This window comes from Schistocerca serialis, chromosome 9 (assembly GCF_023864345.2).
Source record: "Schistocerca serialis cubense isolate TAMUIC-IGC-003099 chromosome 9, iqSchSeri2.2, whole genome shotgun sequence".
NCBI classification, from domain to species: domain Eukaryota; kingdom Metazoa; phylum Arthropoda; class Insecta; order Orthoptera; family Acrididae; genus Schistocerca; species Schistocerca serialis.
This window is the reverse complement of record NC_064646.1, coordinates 511,973,647-512,000,176: the sequence shown is the minus strand read 5'-3', so window position 1 is coordinate 512,000,176 and position 26,530 is coordinate 511,973,647. Positions and strand designations below refer to the sequence as shown.

The 26,530-nt window shown below is 43.4% G+C and overlaps 1 protein-coding gene across 1 annotated transcript in view; it reads left to right on the top strand.

The window, feature by feature from the left end:
- LOC126419030 (F-box/LRR-repeat protein 3-like) overlaps positions 1-26,530 on the top strand; it is a 345,130-nt gene that overhangs the window by 91,792 nt on the left and 226,808 nt on the right. The window contains exon 2 of the mRNA XM_050086090.1: positions 5,266-5,338. The gene's annotated coding sequence lies outside the window, so the exon portion shown is untranslated. The remainder of the gene's footprint in view (positions 1-5,265; positions 5,339-26,530) is intronic.

Sequence of the window (26,530 nt, the reverse complement as noted above, 5' to 3'; positions counted from 1 at the left end):
CCATGCATTGCACCTGTGATAATTCGTTCCGCCAGACCATTGTGGCCACATTTCCCAGCCCCAGGAGTGTGCTGTAACAGGTGACGTGCTTAGCTTACAAAATTAGTCACTGTGAATAAACGCGAGTCTATTAAATGGTTAAGTAGAAGCAAGCTTCTGAAGCGGAGATTATGCTGTTCTCATGTCAGCAGGATGTAAAGAGTCTTTAGGCATCATAGGCTCGATGTGAAGCCATTTTGAAATTTTCACAGATTCAGCAAATTTCTTAGTTCGAGAAAATCCACTGCGAATTGTGAATTTACCGGATAATTCGATTATTACCGTCATTATTACTATCATTTTCTTCATACCGCTGCTGGAACACTGTACTTGAAGATCATTTGCTGCCTTTTGGTCATTATAGAAGTAGTTTCCCAAGAACAGGTTTTTTACCTGTCTACGGAATCATTCTCATGTTAATATCAAACATCAGTAATAAGTCGTAGATTACATTAAAACTAAAGCGCTTGATGAAGACGTTACTTGATAACAAAAACGCGCTACCTTTCTTCATTTACTTGCGCCTAGAAATGGCTATCGAGTACTGCCAAACCAAAAAACAAGAGATCTTACTGCCTTCCGATATACGTCGCTGTTAGTTCTTCCATATGATTTGGTCGACATGACCTGTTTCAAGTTGTATATGATAGAGAGCGTTTTAGAAAATCAATTGTTTTCCTTTGCAATAAGCAGAAAGATTTTCATTCGAAGCTATCCAAGTACAAAATTTTCGCAATATTAGTTCAAATTTAATATTCGCTTCTATAATGTAGGAAAGTATTTCACAGTTGCAAAACTCGCATCCGACTCATTGACCCTACACTTAATCGCTGACCATAAATTCTAGCTCAGAGTGACAACAGATTAAGTAACCTAATGTAGCGAAGACTGTTTGCCAGTGCTCTTTCTCACCGGAAAATACGCAATTCACTCATTGGGCTCCATAAGTACACTGTAACAGTAATTTCTGTGTGTATGCAATGCATACGGATTAGAATTTAGTGGTGCTCTCCCTTCCACTTCTGTATACAATATGCCTGACCTAAACGGGCCTTTTATCATTACAGGCCCTGGGCAGTGCAACATCATACTGACAACAGTAATGTGCTTATACTGACAACCTGACTGCTCGTTTTACCTGATTTTGTAATAATTTAAATAAAACAACCTCACCTTCCAGTGGGAGACATTTCGTCCCCCTTTTCCTTCTGTGAAATTTGTCAGTAAGCTTTTTGCCTTCCAGCCAGTGAAATGCGGCAGAGTACGGCCGGTAAATGATTCACAAACCACGATTTAGTGCCGTTAAGACGATTTATTTAAACGTCACAAGACTTCACATAGGTGCAATCGATTTCGAGGTGCAAAGTGTTTGTTATCTTACTTTTGTAACATTTGGGAATAAGTGATTTCCAAAGACTTTTTATTGTAGTGAAATAATCTTTTGTCATAAAGTAACAAGGTAAGTGTTTTATTCGTATCTGTTTTGTAGGAAACTGTAATCGTGATGGAAGATTATACACCTGAATGTTTGAGACAACTGGTAGGAGAAAACGCTCCATAGTAACCAAACCCTGCGCCTCCTCTCCTTATCCTCCTATGACACCAGCACGGGATTCTCCTCCTATAAACCTACAGAGCTGTTCCTAGTACAGCTGAGAATTGCCAACATCGTCACAAACATTTGGCAACACTATGACAGTGCAATCACTTCCACGTATGGTACTGAATTGACTCGCTAAATTCACTTGATATTCCCTTTCCATTTGAATGACTCGTGCTATATAATCCTCATGTAAACCAAAACACTGAGACAGAAAATTCAATTTTTTGCTTAAAGAAATGCTATTCTTCACATAAGTGATAACTTTTAGTATCTTTCACGATGCGTTATGAGGCTGAGCGACCAATACCATGATAAGAGCGGGAAACAGGCAGAAGTGTGTCCGTAGCCCGCTGGTACCGCCCGTGTTTCGGGTCAGAACGACTCAATCAGTCGTCAGTTCTAACCGTGGTAGGGGCCACCGTGTGTGAGCTTTTTTTTCTGATATATTTTATGGAGCTGCGAATTTCCAGAAAAAATTCTGTATCGAATTGGAAGAAAACCTTTACACATCAAATCCTCCTGGTAGTTCGACTCAGTAAGTTGTGTTAATGTTCAAAGATCTTGGCTTTGTGACTGCCAAGCGGCTTCGCAATACAAGCGTCTCTGAAGAAATTCCAATCGACCATCAGCGATACGAATTTCAATATCGTTCTTCACTTAAGACACACATGCCAGGGTGATAAGTATGAAGGAAATGAACCTCTTGATTACTATAGGGCCTCTATGCTAAATTTCCACAGTAGCAATTAGGAACTCCTTGCAGACATTTGCTAACAGCGGCTCTAGCAACTTACTTTTTCTCTGGGTAGCTTCAAAGACGGGCAATTTTGTCGCCTTAAATCCAATTGAATATTTTAAATATCACTTGTGAACAGCGTTCACTTCTCCATTAATTAAGGTACAGACCTCAAAACAAGCAATTTGCCTGAGTAGCTATAGAGCAAGTAGACGTTAGGTTGAGCCACAATAAAGTCTGGAGTGGCGACATGTAGAAACTCTATTACCAGTAACCTTCCTTATACTAGTTATTTATTTCTAGTGACGAAACAAACGCTATGAAGGCTCACAGGACACTTATTACATCTTTTACCTGAGCATCTATATGTCGATAAAATTGGTTCTGAACTGGGAATGCAACTCAGACCGCCCTTAACGAGGAATTTGATACCCTCGTGACAATACAGCTCGGCTACAGTTTGTTGTCCGTTCAAAACTCCAGATTCCTCAACATCTCCACATATTGCGCGTGAATGGCTTCGAATCCTGGCACGGCACTAAAGATTTCATTATGTATTATCAAGCTCTAGCATGAGAACACCTATCTGCTGGTGGATAATAATTTCGATTTTTAATGTATTTTCATTCGTTGTCAACACTAACGATATTTGACGTTTTCGACTCCCAGTGAGACACAGAACTATTTGCGAGATCACTGTAAGTTCGAGATGTTATTCCGAGCTGCTGGTGGAGAAAAATTCGGTAGCTGACCTCTCGTTGTGTGTAGTCAACAACGATATGTGTGGAGCTCTATTCCCAGTCAACACTGAACTCTTCGTCGTATTATTTCTAGTTCAAACATGCTCACATGTCGCTGCTGGTGCAACAAACCAATATTTAACGTTCGTTTTCTCTAGAATATAACAGCGATAGGTGCCGGGCTGGAGTCCGGGTAAGGAAAAAATTAATGTTTCGTCTCGTCATTTCAGTTAAAACATCTAGCTACTGCCGAGAAAATCCGATAAGCCACAGTTGATTGTGATTCGATATCTATCTTCTTAGGTTCTGGGTTCGAATCCCTGTCCAACACAAAGCTTTGCCTCACGGCATTTCAAATAAGTTACTTGTTAAGATGCAATATTTAACATCTCTCGTAGTTCGTTAACAGGGACAGTAGGTGCTGAGTAGGAATTCGCATCCGTTAAAACTGTTTGCGTTATGTAATTTAAAGCTGGTATTTGCTAACTGATACTGTCTAAAATCGAGGCATATCACTCTCTGTATGCCTAATCAGGAATGACTGTTAGTTTCCGTCAGTCACGAGATCTTTGCTTAGTCTGCATGACCTGAGTTTGAATCCCTATGCAGAACGTGACGGTTCGTCGTGTCATTTGAAATTCATTCATATTATCAACTAGCTGCTCATGAATAACTTAAATTTTTAATGTCATTTTGTGTTAAATAATAAGTACGGTATGTTACTTTGAAGAGGAAATCATGAATACGACGAACTTACCACGTGAATTACCTATCTGACGTAATAATGAGAGTGGTAATATTTCAGGTATGTCATTTATTGTAATAAATGTGAGCTTACAAGCCTTAAGGACAGTCTTATCTGTGATAAGGTGTTCCCTGATATTTGTAGTATCGTGGTGTTACTTTATCTCGAGTTATTGCGATACGGAGCAGTCTTTTCTAGTGGTGACTTGTTGGAACCATTTTCAATAGTCAAACGATTTTACCAAGGAGCGATTAAAGGACCTGTTAGACAGCTGTTTTATGTGGGTTGCATTCGAACCAGGCGAAATGCAATTCAGGTGGAACGGATACTTTTGAGCACGACTGTACATGTCTGGGGAGTTATGTGGCCAGCTGAAGTGTTTAAACTCAGAAGAGTGTTCCTGGAGACACTCTGTAGCAATTTGGGACGTGTGGGGTGTCGCATTGTCCTGCTGGAATTGCGCAATCCGCCAGAATGCACAATGGACATGAATGGATGCAGGTGATCAGACAGGGTGCTTAGGTACGTGCAACCTGTCAGAGTCGTATCTGGACGTATCAGGGGTCCCATACCACTCCCACTGCACACACCAGAGCCTCCACAAACTTGAACAGTCTCATGCTGACATGCAGGGTCATGGATTCATCAGATTGTCTATATCCCCATACACGTCCATCCGCTCGATACAATTTGAAACGAGACTCATCCGACCAGGCAACATGTTTCCAGTCATGAACAGTCGAATGTCTGTGTTGACGGGCCAAGGCGAGGCGTAAAGCTTTGTGTCGTGCAGTCATCGAGGGTACAGTAGTGGTCCTTCAGCTCCGACACCCCATGTCGGTGATGTTTCGTTGAATGGTTCGCGTGCTGAAATCTGTTGATGGCCCAGCTTGAAATATGCAGCAATTTGCGGAAGGATTGCACTTCTGTCACGTTGAACGATTCTCTTCAGTCGTCGTTGGTCTCGTTCTCGCAGGATCTTTTCCCGGACGTAGCTGTCTAGGACGTCTGATGTTTTACCGGATTCCTGATGACCACGGTACACTCGTGAAAAGGTCGTACGGGAAAATGCCCACTTCATCGCTACCACGGAGATGCTGTGTGCCATCTCTTGTGCTCCGACTGTAACAGCACGGTCGAACTCACTGAAATCTTGATATCCTGCGATTGTAGCAACAGTAACCGATCTAAGAAGTGCGCCAGACACTTGTTGTCTTATAAAGGCGTTGCCGACCGCAGCGCCGTATTCTGCCTGTTTACTTATTCTGTATTTGAATACGCATGCCTTTACCAGTTTCTTTGGTGCTTCAGTGTATTGTAGTGTCATAACGAAACTTGTAAGGATTACTGATGGTGATTCACGTTGTGAATACTTCATTAATCGACCTCTTCTCTTACACAGGAACCAGGAGCGGTTACCGAGCTGTAGGCTGCGTCCTCCTGCCTCCTGCTGTCCTGTCAACGTATTCGGGAAGGTAAGATAACCGTGAGAAGTTTCTCTGTCTACCAGCCAGGAAGCGTCGGATACAGTGACCCACCTATCTCGAGTGGCTTCTACAGACTAATAGGGGATTATAGCAAAATCTACTTTTTTCGAAAAAGAGTCCATAAAGGAGGAAGAGATTCCGATCAACTGCAATCGTTAGAATACTCCAGGATATGGAAATTATATTGATGCACTGCAGTCCAGAAACCTAATAGTTTCCGAGGAATCGGGTAATTGTAAATGCTGTTGAGAAGCAAAACCTTTCTGCTGACCAGGACTGTGGTCAGGTGTTTTAAAAGCCTTCGTTCGTGTAAGGGACAACTTTCTTGTGAAGGGGCTCTAATCGCATTCGTAGACTAGTCTGTACTCGACGGCCAGAGAGTGGGAACTGTCTCCAAATATTTTATGTTGTTACGCTAACTTAAATAAATTTTACGGTGAAACAGAATTTAAAAGAGGGCCAGGTGCGGGCAGGACCCGCGCATTGACGGTTCCGTGCGAACTTAACTGTGTGTGTAGGCAGTTCATGCATTCGGAGTATCGAGGCTCCCGAGGGTCTTCGCCCGTTATCGACACTCACACTGCCGTGGTATCAGTTCCCACGGATTCTAAGGCTTCCGAGGGTAACAAATGACAAAAAATATTTTCTCTTATGATATAATTGCTAATTAACGATCTCCGATTTTTCTGTTCGGTTGTATCATTAAAGTTTCCATTTTGCCAAATTTCACGATTCTAGACCGACGGGGAGTATCCTATAGGTTTTGATGAGTGAATTTGCGGGTATCGCAATGTGTGACATAAATGGCCGTATCGTTTGGCTGCATTAACTTAGACGATTACATTTATTACCCCGCCAAGTGACTGTAGACCTTAATATGTGACGTAAATTTCAACTCGAAACGTCTACACCTTTCTGAGAAAGAACGGATCTTAATAGACGGACGGACAGACAGAAACACAGTCAGATAACAAACGAGAAAAACAATTTTTTTACGTGTTGTGGAATTACAAATTTAAAACCTTCAGATTTTTTCCTTTATTCGTTATGTGGAACATCGACTCTTGCCAAATATCGTGCTTTTAGGTCAACGAGAAATACCCTGTCGGATTTGATGAGTGACTTTTTAAGTATCAAATTATAAGATGTAAATAACCGTACATTTTGGTTCCATTGAATTACATCCTTCACTTTTTTACATTGCCCAGGGACCATAGACCTTAATATGTTACATACATTTCGAGCTGATACATCTACATCTACAGAAGCCAGATGGCAGTTATAAGAGTCGAGGGGCATGAAAGGGAAGCAGTGGTTGGGAAAGGAGTGAGACATGGTTGTAGCCTCTCCCCGATGTTATTCAATCTGTATATTGAGCAAGCGGTAAAGGAATAAAAAGAAAAATTCGGAGTAGGTATTAAAATTCATGGAGAAGAAGTAAAAACTTTGAGGTTCGCCGATGACATTGTAATTCTGTCAGAGACAACAAAGGACTTGGAAGAGCAGTTGAACGGAATGGACAGTGTCTTGAAAGGAGGATATAAGGTGAACATCAACAAAAGCAAAACGAGGATAATGGAATGTAGTCAAATTAAATCGGGTGATGCTGAGGGAATTAGATTAGGAAATGAGACACTTAAAGTAGTAAAGGAGTTTTGCTATTTAGGGAGTAAAATAACTGATGATGGTCGAAGTAGAGAGGATATAAAATGTAGACTGGCAATGGCAAGGAAATCGTTTGTGAAGAAGAGAAATTTGTTAACGTCGAGTATAGACTTAAGTGTCAGGAAGTCGTTTCTGAAAGTATTTGTATGGAGTGTAGCCATGTATGGAAGTGAAACATGGACGATAACTAGTTTGGACAAAAAGAGAATAGAAGCTTTCGAAATGTGGTGCTACAGAAGAATGCTGAAGATTAGATGGGTAGGTCACATAACTAATGAGGAGGTGTTGAATAGGATTGGGGAGAAGAGAAGTTTGTGGCACAACTTGACTAGAAGAAGGGATCGGTTGGTACGACATGTTTTGAGGCATCAAGGGATCACAAATTTAGCATTGGAGGGCAGCGTGGAGGGTAAAAATCGTAGAGGGAGACCAAGAGATGAATACACTAAGCAGATTCAGAAGGATGTAGGTTGCAGTAGGTACTGGGAGATGAAGAAGCTTGCACAGGATAGAGTAGCATGGAGAGCTGCATCAAACCAGTCTCAAGACTGAAGACCACAACAACAACAACAACAACAACATGTAACTGTTCCTGCGCAAAAGACTGTGCTGTAAAAGACTCGCACGACTTAAGCCAGAACACTGCCGAGGCGCGTGGCACCGGCACCACGTAGGAAGCAGAAGGGGTGTCGAACGGCGGGGCTGCACGAGTGCTCACAGGTGTGGCCACCGTGGCGGGGGGACGTGGCTGCGAGCTGACCCGTGCGAGTCAACAACCAGCACTAAGTGACGATTCAAGGAACATACTACTACACCCACCCCACTTCTCTTTTCTGTAGAGACTGGGAAGACGAGATTAGCATAATTACATAGCTCACAGATGCATTTTATGCGGCCATTCTTCGCGCTTCATACGAGAATGGAACAGAAAGAAACCCTATTACGTAGTTCGATGGTAAGTACCCTCCACCATGCACTCGATTTTGTATCCCGCCTGGTAGGTGGCGCGGGGGCCTGCTCCTGTGAATTGCTTCTGCAAAGTAGGTGGAGAGTGAAGGACGCGAGCAGGAAAAGGTGAACTACTGTACTTCAGTACTGCGTGTAAATATAAAGCACCTTTACTATAGGAAGAATGTGAATACATAGATTGTAACTTTGGCTGAGACGAGCACGTAGGTGCGAAGCTGTACATCAATCAAATCTAACATCGGCTAGAAGTTACAAAGGCTAAATCTGTACTGACTCGCCCACTATGAAATAGAAACAATGTTGCTTGGTCGTCTATTCGGAATCAAAATGGGCAGAATCTGGAGCGCCGCTCGTAGAGCTGCACAGCGCCGGCTAGAGGGCGCTGTCGTCGGTGTCGGTGGCGTAGTGCCAACCTAAGAACTCGTACCAACACTGTGGCATCGTAGCTATCGATACCACACTTGACAGTGGTGATGCAGACGTCTTTCCTCCGGCTGTGGGGAGCTGCAGGTCAAATTCCACACGGTATGCCGGGATGACCGTGATTCCCCGTCCGTCATCAAGTGTCAGGTTTTCCGTAGTTTCCCTGTACTGCGTAAGGAAAATGGCGAAGTAGTTGCTTTTGAAAAGGACACCTCCCATTTCCTTTGGTATCCGTCCCAGACGGAGCTTCTGATCTGTCTAATGACCTCGTCGTCGAAGGGACGTTGTAAACTAATCTTCCCTCTTCCCCCCCCCCCCCCCCCACTTCAAACTGTCTCCGCCTCACTCCTAAATTCTGGAAGGCCCTGCCCAGTGTCTTGTACGGGTCGTGTACTGTCGAATAATCAACCGTGGTGCCTACGTTCCAGTGCGCTAGCTAGTTAGTTACATATTCCACGATTTCTTTGTCTAAACGGCGTAGAAGGAGTTAGTCTATGGGGTATGTACACATGATCAGTTCCGGTGGATGGCTACCTGGCCTAAATGCCACATTGCCGAAAGTTTAACGTTGTTGTTGTTGTTGTTGTTGTTGTTGTTTGTTGTCTTCAGTCTGAAGACTCGTTTGATGCAGCTCTCCATGATACTCTATACTGTGCAAGCCTTTCAATCTCTGAATAACTGCTGCAACTTACATTCTTCGGAATCTGCTTGCTGTATTCACCTAGTGGTCTCCCACTACAATTTTTATCCCTCACGCTTCCCTCGTCCTAAATTGGTGATCCCATGATGCATCAGAGTGTATCCTACAACCGATCCCTTCCTGTAGCCCGGTTGTGACACAAATTTGTTTTCTTCCCAATTCTACTCAGTATCTCCTCGTTAGCTACGTGATCCATCCACCTAATCTTCAGCATCTTTTTGTAGCACCACATTTCTAAAGATTCGTTTCTCTTCATGTCTAAACTGTTTACCGTACATGTTTCACTTCCATACATACCTCGGCTCCATACAAATACTTTCAGAGAAGGCTTCCTAACACTTCAATCTGCGAGAGGAAGTCGAAAAGTGAAGGAACTTTGGAGAAAAGGAATATTTATTGTAATGATGGAAAAGTGAAACATGCATTGTATTTCTACATAACCTCCCTGAACGTCAACACACTTTATGCAACGTTTCACAATTTTTTTGACTCCGTCGGAAGAAAAGGTTGTTGGTTGAACTGGTAATCAATTTTGCACCTCATTATTGACTCCTGCATCGGCTGCAAATCATCTTCCTCGGAGCACTTCCTACAGTGGTCCAAACATATGGAAACCGCTTGAAGCCAAGCCTGGACCTTGTGGCGGATATTCCAGAAATTCGAATCCCAACTCCTTCCGTTTGGCAGAATGTCGCCGAGCGTTATAATGCTTCAGGACGACACCTTTTCGCAGTTTTCCGCGACGTTTCGATCTGATTGCAGATTTCAGTTTAGTTCGCAACACATCGTAATACTTAAAAAATTAGAGAGATTCGAGAGCGCACGGAGGCTTTCAGACAGTCGTTCTTCTCGCGAACCATACGCGACTGGAACAGAAAAGGGAGGTAATGACAGTGGCACGTAAAGTGCCCTCCGCCACACACCGTTGGGTGGCTTGCGGAGTATAAATGTAGATGTAGAATTCTCACTGTTCACATTCTGGTGATGGGTATTTCCAAATCGTGTTCCCAGCCTCACTTTGTGGTTGGTGATGATGCACCCCATGTTTCGTCTACAATAGCGATTTGCTAAAAAAAAAAAAAAAAAAAAAAAAAAAAAAAAAAAAAAAAAAAAAAAAAAGAATCTCAGTTGTGGACGTCGATGGCCTACCCGAAGTTTCCTCGTCACTTCGTGTTCTTCCCTGCTTAAAGCGCGCTATCCGTTCGTACATCTTGCTTCGCGACAGACGGCTGTCACCATACCGCGCTTGCATTTGACGAATAATTTTCGCAACTGTAACACCATCCGCAAACAAAAGGCGAATCGCTGTCCTCATTTCCCCCTTGGTGCAGATCGACAGTGGAGCTGCCATGTTTCACGGTCTGCAACAATACAACGACTCGCACGGGAATAACCTTTCTTGGCATTTCCAGTCTACATCTTTTACCCTCCCAACTTCGGCCGTCAATAGTTATTCTCTACTCAAATAATAAAACTTGTCAACTACTTTATCTGTCTCGTTTCCTAATCTAATTCCCTCAGCATCACCTGGTTTAATTCTTCTACATTCTATTACCGTTGCTTTGGTTTTGTTGATATTCATCTCATATCCTCCTTCCAAACACTGTCCATTCCGTTAATTGTTCTTCCAGTTCCTTTGCTGTCTCTGACAATATAAAAATGTCTTCAGCAAATCTCAAAGATCGTATTCCTTCTCCCTGAATTTTAATTCCTACTCCAAATTTTTCTTTCTTTTCCTTTACCGCTTGCTCAATGTACAGATTGAATAACATTAGCAATAGGCTACAACCTTGTATGAACCACTGCTCCCTTCTCATACCCCTCGACTTTTACAACTGTCCTCTGGTTACCATACAAGTTGTAAATTGCCTTTCGGTCCCTGTGTTTTACCCCTGCTACCTTCTGAATTTCAAGGATAGTGTTCCAGTCGACATCGTCGAAAGCTTTCCCTTAGTCTACAAATGCTGTAAACGTAGGTTTGTCTCCCCTTAACCTATCTGAAGAGCAGTTGAACAGAATGGACAGTGTCTTGAAAGGAGGGTATAAGGTGAACATCAACAAAAGCAAAACGAGGATAATGGAATGTAGTCGTTTCTGAAGAAGAAAAATTTGTTAACATGGAGTATAGATTTAAATGTCAGGAAGTCGTTTCTGAAAGTATTTGTATGGAGTGTAGCCATGTATGGAAGTGAAACGTGGACGATAAATAGTTTAGTCAAGAAGAGAACAGAAGCTTTCGAAATGTGGTGCTACAGAAGAATGCTGAAGATTAGATGGGTAGATCACATAACTAATGAGGAGGTACTGAATAAAATTGGGGAGAAGAGGAGCTTGTGGCACAACTTGACTAGAAGAAGGGATCGGTTGGTTGGACATGTTCTGAGACATCGAGGGATCACCAATTTAGTACTGAAGGACAGCGTGGAGGGTAAAAATCGTAGAGGAAGTGATGAATGCACTAAGCAGATTCAGAAGGATGTAGGCTGCAGTAGGTACTGGGAGATGAAGAAGCTTGCACAGGATAGAGTAGCATGGAGAGCTGCATCAAGTCAGTCTCAGGACTGAAGACCACAACAACAACAAACTAAGTCGTAGGATCAGTATTGTCTCGTGTGTTTCTACATTTCTCTGGAATCCAAACTGATCTGCTCCGAGGTCGGCTTCTACCAGTTTTTCCATTCATCTATTAGAATCCATGTTACAGCCATAACTTATTAAACTTGTCAGTTCGATAATATTCATACGTGTTGGTAATTGCTTTCTGAATTATCACATCCTTCTTGAAGACTCAGGGTATTTCGTCTGTCGCATATAGCTTGCACACCAGATGAAAGAGTTTTGTGATGGCTAGTTGTCCCCTATGTCTTTCAGGCTGTCAGATTCTTCTCGCATTAATCATATTCCCCATCTCATTTTCATCTTCGTCCTCCTCCGTGTCCATAACACGCCCTCGAGTAAATCCCCTCGTATAAACACTCTATTTACTCCTTCCACCTTTCAGCTTTCTCTTCTTTGCGCAGGACTAGTTTTCCATCTGAGCTCTTGATATTCATACTGGTGGTTTCTTTTCTCCAAAGGTCTCTGTAATTTTCCTGTAGGGAGCATATATCTTAGCCCCTAGTGATATATGCTTCTACATTCTTACATTTGTCTTCTAGTCATTCCTGTTTAGCCATTTTGCACTACGTGTAGGTCTCATTTTTTTGAAGTTTGTATTCCGATTCAGTTGCTTTATTTACTGCATTCAGTATCTTCTGTGTTACCGAATGATATGTACTAGCTCTCGTCTGTTTACGTACTTGATCCTCTGCTGTCTTCACTATTTCGTCTCTCAAAGCCACCCATTCTTCTTCCACTGTATTTCTTTCTTCCGTTCTTGTCAACCGTTCCCTAATGCTCTCTCTGAAACTTACTACAACCTATGGTTCTTTTACTTTATCCAGGTCCCATCTCCTAAAATTCCTGCCTTTTTGCGTTTGCTTTGGTTTTAATATAAAATTCATAACGAGTAAATTGTGGTCAGATTTTACATTTGCCCCTGTAAATGTCTTACAGTTTAAAATCTAGTTCCGAAATCTCTGTCTTACCATTATATAATCTGCCTGAAACCTTCCGTTGTGTCCAGGTTCCTTCCAGGTATTCAGTCTTCTTTCATGATTCTGAAACCGAGTGTTAGCTCTCATTAAATTATGTTGGCCGCAAAATTCTAACAGGCGGCTTTCTCCTTTGTTCCTTTCCCCGAGTATATTCACCTACAATTTTTTCTTCTTCTTCGTTTTCCTACTGTCGAATTCCAGTCCAGCATCACAATTAAAATTTGGTCTTCCTTAACTATCTAAATAATCTTCAGTCTCGTCATACATTTCTTCAATCTCTTCATCTTCTGCAGAGCTAGTTGGCATATAAGCTTGTACTGCTGTGGTAGGTGGTTGATTTTGTGTCTAACTTGGCTACGGTATTGCGTTCACTATGCCTTTCGTTGTAGTTTATCCGCGTTCCCATTTTCTTATTCATGAGTAAACCTACTCATGCATTACCCTTGTTTGATTTTGTATTTATAATGCGGTATTCACCCAAACCCAAGTCCCGTTCCTTGTGCCAGCAAACTTCACTAATTCCCTCTTTATCTAAGACCAGCCTATCTATTTCCCTTTTTAAATTTTCTAACCTATCTGCCCGATTAAGAGATATGACATTCCGCGCTTCAATCCGCAGAACGCTAGTTTCGTTTCTCCTGATGACGAAATCGTCCTGAGTGTCACCGGCCGGCGATTCGAACGGGGGACTATTTTACCTCCGGAATATTTGACCCAAGAGGACGCCATCATCACTTCAACTAACAGTAGAGCGGCATGCCCTCGGGAAAAGTTACGACTACAGTTCCCCTTGCTTTCAGCCGTTCGCAGTATCAGCACAGCAAACCTTTTTGGCTATGTTACAAGGCTAGATCAGTCAACCATCCAGATTGTTGGCCCTGCAACTACTGAAAAGGCTGCTGCCCCTCTTCAGGAACGGCCTCTCAACAGATACCCCTCCGTCGTGGCTGCACGCTGTCTGCATCGCTGAGGCACGCAAACCAACCCACCGACGCCGAGGTCCGTGGTTCGTGGATGGTGGAATTTAACTTAAATGAACATGTTAATGCAGCTACACTTAAAAGTAGTTTTTATTCGTGTCGCCAATTTTTAAATAAAAATTCGTGTATGGAATAGAAGCAGTTACTCAAAAGAAATCATTTTGGGTTAGACGCATTTTATGTCGTGCTCTGCTACGTGTCACGTGTGTTATATTATTGGTCAAATGATCAAAAGACGTTTTTGATGCATACTGAATGCGTGTCTGAGCTGCTGAGAGCTTTGATAATGTATGCTTATGGTCAGTTTTTCTTCTAGTGTTGTAAGTGTGGCTATCTCTATTCTTTTCAAATTACATGGATTATTTATGAGGAGTTTCATTAGCGAGTATTATATGTTGTGAAGGTGCAATTAAAACGTCTAACTCTATGAAGTGGTACCTATATCACGATCACAGGTGAACAGCATATATTATTCTTACTACTCGCCATTTTGCAGTCAGTACTTACTTTCTAAGTGATAAGTGAGCCCAGACAGTATTGAATGGAAATATGCAAAATACGTTAAGAAGTTGTTTCGTTTGTTTCCAACATTAGCAGTTATGCGAAGAACAAAAGTAGCTGAACTTATTAGTCTGAGCAGCTCAGTAGTATGTTGCTTCCAATTAAAGATTTTTCAGTGTGTACACCTAAAAATATGTAACGTGCTACTCTAGTGATTGACTCCCGTTCACATGCTTCATGCTTAGTAGTTCTGTTCTAGGGGACTGATGACCACAGCAGTTAAGTCCCATAGTGCTCAGAGCCATTTGAACCACTAATATTGTCTGCCAAAATTACCAGTTCTGCTCCGTGATTATTAAGTGGTAGGTCATTCACATATATGGACTTAATTTTGAACCCTACGGAACATCGTTCTCGGTTTATTCCAGTCACTAAATTATGTCCTCCCAACATTATCTGAATCACTCAGCGCAACTTATTGCATTCTGTTTATTAAGTGTTATTGAAACCAGTTGTTTGGAAAGCAACCATTTCCATTACGTCTAAGTTTTTCTAAGAGAGTAATACGATCTAAGCAAACAAATGCCCAGGATAGTTCACAAAAAATACCGGCTCGCGATGTTTTATTATTTAAGGCTTGTCACATTTCACGAGTGAATGTACAAAGAGCGCGGGGCGTAGAATTCTAATAGTCATTTCCGGTTATCTAGGCGAGCGTTTTTACAGTTTCGTCAGCATGTCCGCGCTCGCTACAGAGGCCTTATAGCAGGCCGGAGTTCAAAGGACGAAGACTAACTGAAGGGAATCCAGTTCGTTTGTTCCAGAGAAAACACAGTGATGGCGTTTTTGTGTTACCTTTGACCTGTTGCGTTTGAGCTGCATTCATGTTTTGTCTCTGTGGAGATCACGTGGGGAGAGTGCTAGGAGCCAGTTGCAGGCGGCGTGGGGTTGTCGGTGTGCGCGCTGCAGCGCACAAGTCGGCCTACAGGACTCTGCCGACGAGCAGAGGGCGGCAGGTGCCGTGCCGTGGCTCAGTGCAAGAGGAGGCACTAGGCTCGCCTTATCCGTAGGTACTCGGTCGTTTCTGACAAAATGAGGATCCAAGTCTTAGAGGGGCTTAACGTGTCTTTGATTGGTTGGTTGGTCGACTCGGGGAAGAGAACAAACTGTGAGGTCATCGGTCTCATCGGATTAGGGAAGGACGGGGAAGGAAGTCGGCCGTGCCCTTTCAAAGGAACCATCCCGGAATTTGCCCGGAGCGATCTAGGGAAATCACGGAAAACCTAAATCAGGATGCCCGGACGCGGGATTGAACCGTCGTCCTTCCGTGTCTTCGAGTGAGGGAGTATTTCAACCGAAGCGGTGGCACAGTGTCTGGCGTACCGGCTTCGTAGCTCTGCGCCCCGTGTTCGAAACGCGATTTTTATTTTTGTTTTTCATTTATCTACCCGTGTCTGTAAAAGCTTATTGCACGAATGTTTCCATTGTATGTTGAAGTAACGTTGTCCTTACTCATCTACCGATTGTATGTCAGGTAAATGAATTTAAAAAAAATGACAAAATTATTTGAAACTGTTTTCGGTGAAATTCTAGTACACTCGTGTCCAAAAGTAAAGTAACAAACGGAAATTTCGGAAGGTTACTTTTATTTTGCCACAAAATAGTATCAACAAGTGATAGCAAAGTAGGAACAACGAAAAGAATACAGAATGTAAACAAGTGCTACATGCAGAACAGTAGACGAAAATGTTCTTTTTTTTTAACTTAACATATTTGCATACGCTTTCCGACAACTGGTTAATGTGCCTACTGTGGATGTGACCACCTCTGGCAGCAGTAGAGGCCTGACAACGACGGAGCATGCTGTGAATAACGTCACCAATGTCTTGTTGAGGCAACAACGGCCATTCTTCCTGCAAGTCTGCTCCCGAGTCTTGGAGAGCGGTTGGTGGATGCTGACGTGATTCAACCCGTCCCCCTAGTGCACCCCAGACATGCTCTATTGGGTTAAAACTGGGAGAGCGAACAGGCCACGCCGTACGTACAGTATCTACCTTCTGTTTCCAAGAAAACATCAACCACTCGTACTCTATATGAGGTCGAGCATTACCGTCCATCAATACAAAGTGTGGGCCCCCAGCACCTCGCAACGACCGCACATCAGGTCCCAAGATCTCGTCACAATACTTGACAGCAGTGTAACCTTTCTAATTGACTCGTACAATTTCATGAAGAGGGGTTCGAGTGGACAACATAATCCCTGCCCACACCATTAGCGATCCTCCTCAGAATCAGCCTCCTTCTAAAGTCTTCGAGTCTCGAAATCGTGTTCCACATTCCCTCCATCGAGAACCACTCTCCACACCAAATCGAGACTCCTCTGTGAAAAGAACATTGGCACACTAATTGACTGCACTGTTGGCACGTTGGCGACTCCACTCTAGACTTTCCGTTCTGTGAAGATACGTCAGAGGCAGCTCTCCGACAATAAAGGCCACTCCGTCGAAGCCTTCTCTACACCGTTTGCGTCGATACAACGCGTCCAGTGGATGTACGAGGTCAGATGCCAGTTCCTGCGCAGTACTGAGGCGGTACCGTCGTGCCCTTACAGCCAAATAACGGTCCTCTCTTTCTGATGTCACACGCGGTCGGACCGGCCCTGGTTTTCGTGATACAGTTTCGGCCATCGGGCCACATGAGTTTGGGACTGTCCTGCTTTCAATCTTCGTTAAGGCTCTCCACCGCAGAGAGTCTGGTAGGCTTCTTCTCTGTGCCATACTGCAGTGTCTGCCACTGTGGGATGTGGGCCTACCCGGCAACCACTGCTCCGTTTGAAACGTGCCCTGACGTCATCGTTGGCATGGTTTTCCGTTGACCGAGATGCCATCTAATGTGCAGAACACGATCTTACGGGCATTCGTTCACAATTTGTATGATTATATCGTGAGTTATACTCAGGATCGAGAAATAGCTGTTTATTGCTTTAATTTTGGATACCATTGTAGGTTACCTTGATTCATAATCAGTTACAAGAGCTAGTTTTCGGTAAAGTGGTCATTTATGCGTGATTTTCTGCGTAATTATTGCCAACGCGTGAAATCTTCAGCAGTGCTAACGAAGTTTCTTCCCGAGTGGCAGCCATAAGAAGAAATGTCACAGTGGCAAACCTCCCATCGCGCGATGCTCGTGGTCTTCGGAATTTCTCTTTCAAATGTTTCTGCGGTCGGTGTCATTATAAGGGAATGCACCAAATCTTCGTGGAGAATAAACATAAGAATAAAGTATAATAATTACTATAAGAATTTATATAAGAATGAGGTATGAGTATGAGAATTTAAAAATATTGTAACTGCTGTGTCGGATACTGTTCGAGAGAGAGCACAGACACAAACGAGGAAGGAGAGAAGCCGCGATGGCCGGTGGCAGGAATCCAAAATCAGTAGAGCACTTTATTGCTAAAAAGGGAAGAAACACAACTTATCCTTATGAAGCGGCTTCCTGTGTCTCCTGCATACAGTTATACTGGCACATTATTACTACCCGCTGAACGCAGGCGCTCGTCTTGCTGTTACTCAGTCCCGATATGCCCCAAATCTGCGACCGAGCAGCGGTGGGCGGCTGGCTAAGGCAGCGTTGACAGCCCGCGCCGCACTCCTGGGCGCGTGGCGCGCAGGTCAGAGGCTTCTTGTCGTTTGCGCTGGTCGCTGTGCTGTCCATACTTTAGGACTTCGCAGTACCATACACATTATGTTATATAATACACTACTGGCCATTAAAATTGCTACACCACGAAGATGACGTGCTACAGAAGCGAAATGTAACCGACAGGAACAATATGCTGTGATATGCAAATTATTAACTTTCCAGACCATTCACACAAGGTTGGCGCCGGTGGCGACACCTACAACGTGCTGACATGAGGGATGTTTTCAACCGATTTCTCATACACAAACAGCAGTTGACCGGCGTTGCCTCGTGAAACGTTGTTGTGATATGCCTCGTGTAAGGAGGAGAATTGCCTACCCGCACGTTTCCGACTTTGATAAGGGTCGTATTGTAGCCTATCGCGATTGCGTCGTGCTGGATCGTATCACTAGCAGTCGAGATGACAGGCATCTTATCCGCATGGCTGTAACGGATCGTGCAGCCACGTCTCGATCCCTGAGTCAACAGATGGAGACGTTTGCAAGACAACAACTATCTGCACGAACAGTTCGACGACGTTTGCAGCAGCATGGACTATCAGCTCGGAGACCGTGGGCCGGCCGGAGCGGCCGAGCGGTTCTAGGCGCTACAGTCTGGAACCGTGCGATCGCTACACTCTCAGGTTCGAATCCTGCCCCGGGCATGGATGTGTGTGATGTCCTTGGGTTAGTTAGGTTTAAGTAGTTCTAAGTTCTAGGGGACTAATGACCTTAGCAGTTAAGTCCCATAGTGCTCAGAGCCATTTGATTTGCAGACCATGGCTGCGGTTACCCTTGACGCTGCATCACAGGCAGGAGCGCCTGCGATGGTGTACTCAATGACGAACCTGGGTGCACGAATGGCAAAACTTCATTTTTTCGGATGAATCCAGGTTCTGTTTACAGCATCATGATGGTCGCATCCGTGTTTGGCAACATCGCGGTGAACGCACATTGGAAGCGTGATTCGTCATCGCCATACTGGCGTATCACCCGGCGTGATGGTATGGGGTGCCATTGGTTACACGTCTCTGTCACCTCTTATTCGAATTGACGGCACTTTGAACAGTGGACGTTACATTTCAGATGTGTTACGATCCGTGGCTCTACCCTTCATTCGATCCCTGCGAAACCCTACATTTCAGCAGGATAATGTACGACCGCATGTTGCAGGTCCTGTAGGGGCCTTCCTGGATACAGAAAATGGTCGACTTCTGCCCTGGCCAGCACATTCTCCGGATCTCTCATTGAAAACGTCTGGTCAATGGTGGCCGAGCAACTGGCTCGTCACAATACGCCAGTCACTACTCTTGATGAACTGTGGTACCTTGTTGAAGCCGCATAGGCAGCTGTACCTGTACACACCATCCAAGGTCTGTTTGACTCAATGCCCAGGCGTATCAAGGCCGTTATTACGGCCAGAGGTGGTTGTTCTGGGTACTCATTTCTCAGGATCTATGCAAACAAATTGTGTGAAAATGTAATCACATGTCAGTTCTAGTATAATATATTTGTCCATTGAATACCCGTTTATCATCTGCATTTCTTCTTGGTGTAGCAATTTTAATGGCCAGTAGCGTAACTATCTGACACTCGCTGTGATACAGAGATGTAATTTTACAATTAATATAACGTCCTTGTATCTCCTACCTTGTAAGAAGCTTGCTACGGACTTGGGTAGGTAAATGAAAACTAAAATAAAGTAAATAGAAACCATAAACGGGTTTCGAACACGGGACGCGAAACAGATAAGCCGCAACGCTAAGCACTGTGCCACCATTTCTGCTGAGGTTATCGCGACCTGAGACACACATAAGACATTGAAAACTCTGGCCGTCGCTTTCTCAGAAACAACTGCGTGGTTACGGATAAGCCGAGACACGTGTTCGCTCATCTTCACTCCTGTCTCACCGAGCGAAGTTTCTGGGAAATCGGGTTATGGCAGCTGCTGTGTTCTTCTCGTGAGAGTAGCCAGGAAGCTACAGGGCTCTAATTAGTGACTCTGGAGTTGTGAGAAGCTTAACCATGTCTCGCGCTGAAAGCAAGACTGGCGACCTCTTCCCGTGCTGTGTTTAATGCAGATGGTTGCGTTACAGATTTTCGTTGCATGTGACTTACATGAAACGTAGGTTTCGAGTGTTTGTTTTCATAAAATTCGTCCAACAAATGTAAATGCATTCCCACTGCATTTTTATTGTTGCACACGTAAATTGTTCTCACTGAACACTTAAGATTTGTCACTGAGAAGATTTCTACCAGGCACCACATGTTTTGATACATACAAAGAGCTTACAAACGTATGAGTATCACAGATGCTATGATATATCGTAACATTTGACGATGATGTCCTGTGTTTGGAAAGGATCATATATTCATTTACACAGCTGTAATGCTTTTTACACTAGTACAGAGACATTGAATTTTTGAGTTGATATTGCTAAATTAATTATATATATATATATATATATATATATATATATATATATATATATATATATATATATATATAGGTAAAATAGTATATTATTTAATTACATTTAGTATCATGAGAATTATAGTAACATATAAATTTTGCTATTTGATCTGCAGATAGGTGTACTAATATTATTTGCTTTGGAGGCTGGAAAATAATTTTTGGAAATTTTTCAGGAAAGGGGTGTTAGCTAACTCTGTTTGTTCGTTAAGGATATAGTCTGTGGTGCTGTTTTTGTGTGTGTATATTTCTAATTCTTCTAGTATATTCGTAGTGGCTCCTTTTTCTGCTAGATTCAAAATTTTTGGGTTGTTCTCAATGTTTCCCACTGAATGGTTTTCTTCAGTAATATGGGCTGCAAATGCTGATTTGTTCAAGTTACCAAGTCTGAGAGCATCAATATGTTCTTTGTATCTAATTTCAAAACTTCTGCCTGTCTGTCCAATGTAGAATTTTGGGCATGTATCACATTTGAGTTTGTATATTCCTGATTTACAATAGGGACTCTTGGAGGTATTTACATCATGGATTACTTTTTGTTGTAATTTATTATTTGAGGAAAAGCTGATTGTGATATTTTTCTTCTTTTTAAATAAGTTTGCTATTTGGTATGAAAGTGGGCCTATGTATGGGAGAGTAGCATATTTAGGTTTGACTTCAGTGGCACACTGATTTGGCTTGACGTGACTGCTGTGAAGTGGATCTGTGGTTTTTGTCTGCATTTTGTTGAGGAGTTTTTCTATCATTGTGGGTTTATATCCATTATTGTGAGCAACTGTTTTAATTATATTGATTTTATTTTGTTCGTCTGTGTCACTCATTGGTACTTTTTTAATTCGGTGCAGCATCGTTCTGAAATATGCCATTTTTTGTTGGCGGGGGTGGCAACGAAAATCTGTAACGCAACCATCTGTGTGTGGCGTGTTTATAATTATGTAATATTTATATTTTAGGACAATTAATCTGTAAAAAATACAGCACATGTCATAAAGAAAGCATGTAAACCGTCTGAGGATGAATCACAACTATTCGAAACCGGTAACGGTACTCTTTTAATAAAGGAACTGAAAGTAAATTTGTGGCTGGTTGCTGTCCTAACACCATCAACATTTGTCTTCAAACAACAGCCACGGTCTCCATCATGTCAACATATGACAAAATTGCAGGTAAGCATATTTTAGAGCACCACACACGAAAAGCTTTCAACCGCCGAGATGTTGTTTCCTTTTCATTTTATCCTGACAAAGCCTACCTAAAACAGTATAGATCTTCAAAGTGCAGGTCCTTTGAAAAAGCATATAGTCATAGTACGTAAGTTATAATATAAAAACCACAAAATAACGGGCCTCAGCTGCAACCAAATTTTCGATACATAATTGCGAGCGAATCAAGTAGTAACATAGACAGCAATCTTGAATGGGGAGAACCCCATCCAGCTACCTACCAAAACCTCATTGCTTCCATGCTTCCAGGACGCGTCGCCTCTGTTATACGTGCCGACGGAGGACATACCGCCTATTGCATGGGTGGTCATAATGACGTTCTGTCTGATCAGTGTATGTGAATATTGGGAAATGGCGGATTCTAGCGCAAAGTACTGTTATCCAAGATGGTGGCGATTACTTCATCCAAGATAGCGGCGATCACGTCAATCTAGATGGCGGATTTTGGCGGGAAGTTTGAATTTTGGTAGGAAAATGCCACGGCCGCCTCGCCCAGAAAAATGACGCCAATTTCAAATTCCAACATGATAATGTGTCACACCCCAGTTATCTCTACTAAGCAAAGAAAATGGCGGGAAAAATGGACTTCTCTTTATTATTTAAGCAGTTTCAAACATGTGTTCGCCACGGGGTCTTGACTCTAACTGGCTTAGTTCATATCGTCGCCACCAGACAGCCCCACTGTGACATCAGTCAAGATGGTTGATTTTGGTTGGAAGATAGGACACTTGGGCTACCTCCACTAACCTAACCCCCCTCCCCCCCACAGAAAATGGCGGGAAGTTCAAATTCCAGTACGATAATGACGAGAAAAAGCGAATTCCCTTTATTATTTAACCAGTTTCAAGCAGATGTGTCCACCACGAGCTCCAGAGCCCAACTGGCTTCGTACATGTCCTCGCCGCTAGAGAGCACCCCGTGACGTCAGATCATGACCCAAGTACCGGTATTCAAGACGACGGCACCCACTGTGTTCACCGCAAGTTCCATAGCCCAACTGACGTAGTTCATATTGCGCCCACCTGAGGGCGCTACAGTAAAGTCGCGTGATGACACAAGAGGTCTGCTCTCTCTCTCTCTCTCTCTCTCTCTCTCTCTCTCTCTCTCTCTCTCGCGTGCGCACGTTATAACCGGACATGCCCCGCGCCACTGGTCCGCGGGCGTTCGACCACTTACGTCACACATCCTCGGCCGCCACCTCCATACAAGTGATTGACTCCACTCTATTTATTTTCAAACAACTTATTTAATGATAGACTTTGTATCTACCACACAGATACAAAAGATGCACCCTGATGTGCTCGGGGCCATGTTTCACAGCCCACAGACACGCAACCAACTCGTAATTTCAGTACACAATAGCAAACTCCTCCTAAATAATTCTTCACACTGATGTGTAGACACGCTCAGTGCTCGTGAACTGTCCAAATAGCACATAGCATGGCCTACAGAGCCGCTCACGAAATAATGCAATCGATGCGTGCAAGCACACTCCACCTCCCCCTCTCCAGTAGAGTACACAGGACGTAGCGATAAGTTACGCGGCAGTCAGATGACAAACCGCGCACAGGCCCCTGCTCGGATTCCACAAGCATGAGGTGGCGGCACCCCATTCATACGTAACACCTGAGAAATTCCTATCCGCTAGACACCGATGATGACGTGATCGCACGTACGGTCGACGTGGCCGTCAGCTGTCAGACTACTCACAGACCTCCATACTGTGCCACGCGCCACAACCCCCGCGAAGTGAGGCAGCCGCAGCCCGGGTCCCGCACGCTCTGTCACAGACCCCGAGCGGGCGTCGTCCAACACTGAAAGTTGCATGCCTCTATACAGGCACTGTTGTACTGCCATAGCATTCCAAAGCGCGTTCACGCCAGTCTCGTATTCGAGGCACCTCCAGGCGCCACTTGTCTTTGCCATTGAAGGCAGAACAGCACAGAGCGTGTTGACACACGCGTTCAACCGCACGTACCCGCCCCCAGCGTGACTCACACATCGCCATCTAAAACATTCTCAATGTTATTCTTACGTTACATGACTTTGTGATATATATATCAGTCAAGTCCAGCTCTCCCTAATTTTATAGTGCCCCAGAAATAGTTAACGCTCGCTTTCTTGTTGTTTCAGCTCGCATGCGCCAAAATTTCTACCGTAACAGAACCTGTTTACCAAAATATCGCCGAATCCTGTCTTCCTCCCGGACATACATGCATAACTGTTCTCACCGGACGGCCGGTGTGGCCGTGCGGTTCTAGGCGCTTCAGTCTGGAACCGCGTGACCGCTACGGTCGCAGGTTCGAATCCTGCCTCGGGCATGGATTTGTGTGATGTCCTTAGGTTAGTTAGGTTTAAGTAGTTCTGAGTTCTAGGGGACTGATGACCACAGATGTTAAGTCCCATAGTTCTCAGAGCCATTTGTTCTCACCGCTCCTATATCCCACCACAATCAATCGAGCATTCTCACTGGCTCTTATCGTATTTACCAGTAGAATTACTAACGCCGTCGGTATCGACGCACCATCCGCCATTTCTTTCTGGGGCTTTCTGTCGGTATTTTGCAAAGATTGCTAAATTGCACCGACAGTTCTCTCAATCTATACACCCCCAACCTGTTCTTTCTTTCTACAGACGCTGTACTCAGTGGTAACAAACTATTTTACACTGATCACCATTTGGCACTGACAACTAAACATCGGAAAGTTGTCTACAAGTCATCAAATACGTACGATATTAGCAGGAATATTGTAGTGTCAAACCGATCTCCAACCAGGGAATATATCACCGAGTACCGTCTCGATTTAGTAAACGTGAAATTCATATCCCCCACCATACCAGATCATCCCCTTTACATCAGCGAACCGAAGTCACTCTCAGAACTGACATGCAAAGACAGGCTCGTTTCCCCTTGATACAAACGCATTACTGTTTCCGCTTTCTTGCTCGCATTTGTACAGATATCTCCAGACTCGTCGATTACAAGAACACCCTATTTTCGCCGTACTTCTCGATACAAAGCACACAGCTGTAGCCTCCCTATCGCTGACGCAACATAATGCACAAGATACAGACTGTAAATTATTTCTCCACAAACACCAAACTGTAGCGAGGTGCAGCGTGCTGTTAACCATTGACTAACTAGAAACAAGTAGAGTAAACTTGAAACCTCCCCTTAGAAAAAATTATAAAAGACTGTGCTGATAAATCCCTTACGTTATTTGATTTTCAAACAGCTGAGCAGAACTGAACGTACTCTGACATTTCTCTCTTTACTTATTGTGATCAGCACTACACTGACACACAGTATTTTTAGCGCAATGTGCGGCTGGTCCCGGAGGAGGTTCGAGTCCGTCCTCGGGCATGGGTGTGCGTGTTTGTCCTTAGGATAATTTAGGTTAAGTAGTGTGTAAGATTAGGGACTCGTGACCTTAGCAGTTAAGTCCCACAAGATTTCACACACATTTTATTTTTAGCGCAACGAAATCTGACTTTCAATAATCCCTACAAAAGAATGGCCGTGACTAACACCTTTCATGAATCACTTACCTCACAAAAATCTTCGTTACTCGAACTACTGCAAAACAGCGAGCGCCAATACTGCCAGCTAAATAAAAGATTCTAACTACTGAAAGCACTAATTACTGATAGGCATGGCTAGCAAATGAAAGATTTTGATAGAGAACAAATAATGTATTTACCTCAATAATTTTCAAAAGTCATCATATATATAAAGGTCATGATATACAGTATTACAAATTTACTCCTTCTGATGGATACACGTCCAGATCGTCCGCTCTCAAAACTCCGCCATCTCTCTCCCCACATCCACCACTGCTGGCGGCTCTCCTCCAACTGCGCAACGCTACGCGCTGTTCACATCCAACTGCCCAACACTACAATAGCAAATATTCCAACAAGCCACAGACTTCACACAGCACAGTCAGTGATTTTCATACAGAGCGCTACGCGGCGTTACCAACTTAAAAACCTAAACAGCCTACTTACAAACTGATATTCCACTCTCGAATACCGAAGTAGGTGATCTAACAGTTTCCAGATGATCAATATTCTTTACAAACCAACTAGGGTCTTTCCCACATCTAGAGAACAGGCAAACGTGTGTCCAACAAACCAGTCGATGATCCCTCAACTAAATAAAGGCACCAAATATGCAGAAGCAGTCGACCGAACAATTTACATGGGAGGGAATAACACTCCACCGCAAACGCACCATCTTCTCAAAGTTACACTTGATCACGAAAGCCGTCCAGCACATACTAAGTATTAGTTCGCTATTCTGTCGTCTAGAAGATGGCAAAGTTAACTCTGATACATTCCTACAGTCAAACAAGCCTCTACATTCTCATGGATGCTGTTGTTAACATGAAATGTGAATGCCACCACAGACTTTGCATACACAGACACATTCTAGAAAACCCCTCACATATATCTTCTATCATTATACTTACAATTAAATCTTACGATCGCGGTTTCAACTGAACCGTATTTGGCAATGACCGAATTATCGGAAATACACCCTGTTGTCGGCAGTTGTCTGGAAATAGCTGTACCATCCTTACAACTGGACATACTCTCCCCATTGCTATCACAGTACTCCAAGTCAAATCCATACCCTCCCTAGAACAGCACATACACATTTCCTTTACACAAACACATATACTTTATAAACCTGATCCTCAAATGCGATCATATCACACACTCAGCACTAATACTAAGTATAATATTACCTCGTCAATAACTGCATGAGACGATACCAAATAATACTAATCGAAAATCAATGATGAGTTTGCATGTTTCTTAAGTTCTTCTTTCGAGTCCACCCTGTCATAGACGTAATCGAGCAAATTTTAAAGAAAAAAATCCCGATCCCAATGACTACTGCATATTACTCTCACAAGCGCTCTTCGTTCTACAGGTGCACCCAAGTATCCATGTTAAAACCT